General features: G+C 42.3%; 1 pseudogene; it reads left to right on the forward strand.

The window, feature by feature from the left end:
- The window catches only part of LOC101657239, a 17159-nt pseudogene extending 11333 nt beyond the window's left edge, over positions 1-5826 (forward strand).
- The last annotated feature ends 764 nt before the right edge of the window (positions 5827-6590 follow it).

Here is a 6590-nt window from a genome sequence, read left to right on the forward strand (position 1 = left end):
TGCCATTGAACAGCATATCAACATATCAACATAAATGCTTTAAATTTTAGTTTGCCTGTGTTTTTATTTGAATTAGAGCTTGCATTCTGAACATCCCAGTTTGCCAAAGGCTAAGAGGTGGTGGTTACACGACGGGCTGTGATCCCAGGGTCTGCAGGTGGAAACCATCAGAGGCTCCACGGGATATTGACTGCACTTTCTGTTTTCACAAACAGTTACAGTCTCGGAAACCCCAGGGAGTCACAATGCATCAGCATTGACTCGATGGCAGTGAGTTTGCATGGATGGCAGTGACAGGTGAAAACCATAAGCCTTTCCAGTCCTAAACCAAAGCTGTAGAAAAACTTGCCCCCAAGCAGAGTGCCTGAGAAAGTGGATTACCTCCACTCTTTTCTGGTCAGCCTGGGGAGGGGCGGGTCAGTCTCTGATAGAGGCTTGCTCTAGTGTGTCCTGGAAGGATTCCCCTTACTGGAGAAAGAACAAAGGGTCACATAATCATGAGTTATGCCCTATAAGCTGTGCCCTGACTGCCTTGGTCGGAAGATCCTGAGAGCAAAGACCAATACTGCAAGTCCTTCTCTCTAACAAGGTACATACATGTCCCAATCCCGGTCCCCTTCCTGAGTTTGTTGTCTCACCTGTAACTCTGATGTATGGATCTGCCACTGATCCTGAGTTTGTGACAGTTTCCATTATGTTCCATGCCCCTTTCAAGCAGTGCTATGGCCTCCCTCCTCAGAATGTTGACTTTGTGTCTTTGTGTTAGCTTTATCTCTTTTAAGACTTAATTAATGTACTCCTTGAATTATATTTGAGATGGCGTTGTTTTTGTACCCTAAAACAGATCAAATATGAAGGTATATTATTTGTACTATTTTTTTCCACTTTGAATATGAAACCAAACATCCTAAGAATGATGATTAAGATGGCAAGTACAAAGGTTCATCGATGACTATATTATCACTTAAGAAGTGAAAATGAAGTACTAAGGCAATTGTTTGCGTCTTATCCATTGAGTCATTCATTTAACAACTATTTATTTGTCACAGGCTCTGAGCTGGGATTTTTGATGAATGAAAAAATGAATTGAACATCAGTGTTTCCTTAATGAGTCAACACTTTAGGGCAAGAGATAAAGCATGGCATTTATTCACTCAATAAATGTTTATTGAACACAGTACTTGGTTTGGGGGTTTCTTCAGTGATTGAAACAGTTAGAATCCCTGCCTCTATGTTTACCTTTTGAGGTAGTTAGTTTATTGGCCCAACCTGGCCAATAAACACATGTGGGAGTAATTGAAGGGCGGAGGAATAAAAGGCTCAATGAGGCTCGCCTTTCTAGTTCTCCGGTCTCTTGTTTTGTGATGGTTGGACCACGGTGCAGCTGCCTTAGCAGTTCCCTGCTTCAGCTGGCAAGGAGCACTTCCTGCAAGACATCCCTGAGGAGAAGCCACATGGACCTGCCCTGATGCAGCCCTGGGTGCTGAGCAGCCGTGTGGAGACCCCTGCCAGCGCTGAGGTGCTTACACATTCACTGACTCGGCTTTCCTCCTGCAATTGGCATCATTGTGTAAGTTTTGTGAGATGGAGGAGGACTTTGTGGATTGGTGTCAGACATACAGGTTAATGTTGGACTTGTGGGCTTGGGCAGCACTGGGTTGGGATGTTTTCTTGATGTGCACTTACCCTTTATATAAAACTCTCTCTTATACATGAGTGTCTGTGGATTTGTTTCTCTAAAGTACCCAGACTAACACATCTTGAGTGAGGGAGGTATTAGAAGGAGATAAAAAGAAGGTGGTTCTTATGGAGGAGATCCATGAGTAATAGTATTGATGACAACAGCCTCCATGTGTTGAGCATTGACTGATTGCCAGATACTGTCATAGACTCATTTAATTCTCCAACATCCAATGAAGTACGGATCGCATTCTCATTTCACTGGCAGCTAAACTATGACATTTAAGATGCTAGATCATTTCAAGGTCATAAACTCGGTGTGTTATTAACTGAGAATTATCCGGTTATCTATGGCACTAGTGCAGTTTGTCTTTCACATTTTGGCATCTGAGTATAGTTAATTTCTTACCCTATTTATATCTTGTATTATAGGCTTAGAGAACACCACTATCATCTTGAAAATCTATATGGTCAAAAAAAAAAAAAGAAGATCTGTGATCTGGTTTGCCTAACATCCTTTACTAATATCTGTTGACAAATCCTATTGATTCCTGAGAAGAACCTACTGCATGTTATTTGATTATAGTTAACTCTATTTCCCAGATTCAGAAGACAATGAGTATCCTATGCCTAACTAATTCGAGTGTTCAACCCCATTGGCCATTGTGCTTATTTAAGGAATATCTGTCCCTGGGAATTGTCTGCCAGAGTCACAGAGGTAGTTGCTATTTGTCTATAGAGGTGGCTAAGCCAGTAGGCCATGAATCCTGTAGGCTGCAGGCTTTTTCCATGACTCAAAGAGTTGTGTGAAAGCAGAGAAGGAGAGTCATATATGAGACCTGGATCCCACTATTCCTAAAGCTAGAAACCAATGAAACTTTCATTTATTTAGGCTAATGAAGTCCCTATTTTTCTCAGGCTAATTTCAGATGAAGGAGTCCCTGGATGGCATAAAGTGTTAAGCACTTGACTCCTAGTCAAAAGTTGGAGATGCAGACCCACTGGAAGAAGGTCTAGTAATCCATTTTCAAAAGGTCACCGCCATGCAAACCCTATGGAGCAGCTCAATTCTGTACACCTGAGGCATCTAACCGCAACACGTTTGAGGTGGGTTTTTATCACAAGCGATGGGAAGACTTGTGGCTAATAGAATGCCATTCATTTCTCTAGTATAGTTCATTGTACTTGGATTGAAAATAATACGCTGGCTAACTTAAGCTGTTAAATTTGAATAATTAAAAATATATAGACAAAGACATAAACAACAACAAAAACCCCTTATATGTAGTTTGAACTTCTGTCTTAGTTACTTTAGATATCAAGAGAAGATACCTTATCTCAACATTTCCAAAGTGAATTAGAACATGTTACATTTTGCTTTTGAAAAGAATACTGGTATTTGGTCTTTTGAGGCCACTGTACTGCAGTTTTCTAAGGGAAATTCAGCAATTTGAGTGTTTCAGAGTCTTGAGAGAAACAGTAAAAATTAGGTTTATGAAAAGCAGCTTAGCAGGTCTGAACTTGAACTTCAGAACAACATTTTCATTCAAGGCAGAGAAACAAATACTTCATGAAATAGAAACTCTGGAAGCTTTAGAAATCAAAGAATCAAATTCATAATATTATAAAGACAGGAACAAATCCTGGTGAGGGATTGGAGCACTATATTAACAAATGAATGAGGCTTGAGCAACAGATGGGGAGGAATTGGGAGCTGAGCTATGTTTGCATGAACTCACTGCTTTCTGACATGCTCAGCAGAGTGAGCAGTGGGCACATTTTCATCTGTGTGCTTGCCTCTTTCTCTGCTGTACTTGTGAGCTGCCGAGGAAAAACCCCACAAAAATGTCGAGAAATGTTGCTAAGGGTGTGAAGAATTGCAAAAGCCTCCCAGGGTCTTCACAGAACGAAATGACCTCCACAAAGAGGTTCAGGAACATTTCCATGACATCAGAGAGGAACGTTTTGTAACTCGAAGTAGCAAATCACCCAGGGTAAGCCTCTTCATCTCCTTGGAAAGAATAGCAGTTGGGAATATTTGTTTAGTCCTAATAACGTGCCTCCGACTTGCTTTCCTCTCCTTCATTCCAATTCATGCTGTATGCTGATGACATATTCTTCCAGTAATAATCATGGAAGTGATTATTTTGAGCATCTAGTTGTTACCGACATTAGGCACATTTTCTAATCCTCCTACCAATTCGGATAGGTTGATATTATTATAGCATTCTTGTAAAAGGGACACTGGGGGATTGGAAATACAAATCAAGTTCTCCTAACTCGCACAACTGGTCATGTTGCAGGGTTGAATGCCAAATCAGGAGTCTGATTGATTTCTAAGTTCATGGTTTTGGTTGTTTGTTTGGTTTTTTTTTCACTTCTCTGCTTAAGAACTTTTGAGTGCTTTCCCGATTCCAAGATAAGTCCTTCTGAATGCATAAAAACTCCTGGATTCATAGGTACTCAAGTTTCAGAATTTTATTCCATATTCTTTTATGTACCTAATGTAAAAAATACTTTTAAAAATCCCTCTCTATTTGTATGTTCAACGTTGAAGATAAAACATATATTCCTGTCATATGTTTTAAATGCCTAAAAATTATACCCCCATCTAAATCCAGTAAAAATCAAAGATCTTGCTCTGAGACCTGCCTCTCCAGAATATTTCACATTTCAATTGCAATGATATCCATCTTTGCCACTCAGTCACCCACTGTAATTGGTTTTTAGACACCTTGGAGTTTGCAGTGGGGTTGAGGAAAAGCCTTGGTATCTACATCCAGCCAGAGAATTCAGGACTTTATCCATAGGGTGCACTTCTTTACTCATTTTTCAATTAAAACAAAACAAAGCAAAGCTCTAACCACTTTACTGAGGAATAAAGGCCATGCAAAGGCTAAATCAAAAAGTATTACTGGGCTTCCTGGGCGCTCCTTGGTTACCGCTCCAAGCCACTCACGACTGCTTGATTGCCAAGAGGTCTCTCTTACAAGCTTACTCTGGTCAAGATGGACGTGAAAGGTCATGAGGGTGGGCTTGTATGTCCCTATGACGAATTGCCTGATAGCAAACAACCAGAGGATCAAGGCTGCTTGGACATCAAATTCTGCTTGGACAATGGAGCCAAGTCAGATGTTCGTGTGAGCTATCTGGGCAGGCCTGATGGTATCCCCAGGCCTGGTAAGGACGCCGTAGAGCCAGTTGCTGCAGAACTCTGGTCTTTGCTGAGCAAGGGTGTTTTTTTCTTAAAGGACTGTGTGAGCCCAGAACTGGTTCTGTCATCCTCCTAGAGAACCTCTACTCTTTCGTGTTGAGGAAGAAAGGAAGGGAAAAGAAGGGAACAAGGTTAGAGCCAAGGCAGCTGAGAAGCCTTCCAGGCTTCCCTGTTCAAGCTAGGAATGTCTATGTCAATGATGCTTTGGGCATTGCTCACTGAGTGCCAAGTGACATGGTGGGAGGGAGTCTGCCACAGAAGGCTGGTGGCTTCTTGATGAAGGAGGAGCTGAGTTACTTTACCAGGGTTCTTGGAGTGCCCAGAGCAATCCTTCCTGGCTAACGTGTGTGGAACTAAAGTTGCAGACAAGATCCAACTGATCAATAATATGCTGGACAAAGTTAATGAGCTGATTATTTGAGCTTCCTTAAAGTGTTCCATAACACAGAGATGGGCACTTTTCTGTTTGATGAAGAGGCATCCAAGATAATCAAGGACCTAATGTTCAAAGCGGAGAAGAAGGGCGCGCAGATTACCTTACCTGTTGACTTTGACACTGCTGACCGCTTTGATGAGAATGCCAAGCCTGGCCAAGCCACTTTGGCCTCCGGCACACCTACTGGCTGGATGGCTCTGAGGGCAGCAAGCAGTATGCTGAGGCTGTTCAGGCTAAGCAGAGTGTGTGGAATGGACCTCTGGGGGCATTTGAATGGGAAGCTTTTGCCCGAGGAACCCAAGCTCTCATGGATGAGGTGGTCAATGCCACTTCCAGGGGCTGCCTCACCCTCCTGGGTGGTAGAGATACTGCCCCTTGCTGTGCCAAATGGAACACTCAGGACAGAGTCAGCCATGTGAGCACTGGGGGTGGTGGTAATCAGGAGCCCCTGGAAGGTAAAGTTCTTCTTGGGGTGGATGCTTTCAGCAATGTTTAGTGTTTTCCTGCGCCGTCTGTCAACTGAATGCTTTCTTTCATATCTCTACTTTAGCGTTAGCAAAAACCTTCCCCAGTGTCAAGATTTAGCTAGTGGCCAAGAGGTGGAACACCAGGGACCCATAACTGGTTCACAGAACCTCAACCCATCTTTATCACACCTTGGATTTTCCTACGTTGTTCAAGTTCCATTGAAGTTTGTAGTGACTAAGCCATTGTGCTTTCTAGAACATGTTGGTTTATATTTGCCTGTGAAAGTAAGCTGCGGCCGCATGGTTCTCTAATTGAAGCAGCTCACTCTGGTTAGCTTTGCTCCTGTTTCATTACTGGCATGGAAAGATGACAAAATTCCGGTGGGAGATGCAGAGGGGAACAAGCCGATGATCTATTAAAGGCAATAACATTAGATGTTAAAAAAGTATTACTTCAAAATCATAAGAACCCTTAATTATTCAAAAATATCAAAATGTGAAGTCCTTGGGAATATCCTCTGACTGGATCTCTAGACTTCTCAAGACAGTGCCGCCATCTTTCTAAACTCTAACCCCAAGCACCCTGCACTCTTCAAGTTACATGTCAAAATGCCTGCTCTGACTTCCTCCGCAAGCTCAAATCATGGTCCTTTTCAATCTCCTTCCAGGTTTGAAAACAAAAAGAAATCTGAAGGGGCAAGGTCGGGACTTGTAGGATGATGGGGTCATGTTTCCCAATGGAATTATCAAATTCTCATAGGATAGCCCTTGCTACCCTCAGAGAATGATCACA

Source organism: Echinops telfairi, unplaced genomic scaffold (genome assembly GCF_000313985.2).
Source record: "Echinops telfairi isolate 266 unplaced genomic scaffold, ASM31398v2 ScPeMD7_12;HRSCAF=54, whole genome shotgun sequence".
Lineage (NCBI taxonomy): Eukaryota > Metazoa > Chordata > Mammalia > Afrosoricida > Tenrecidae > Echinops > Echinops telfairi.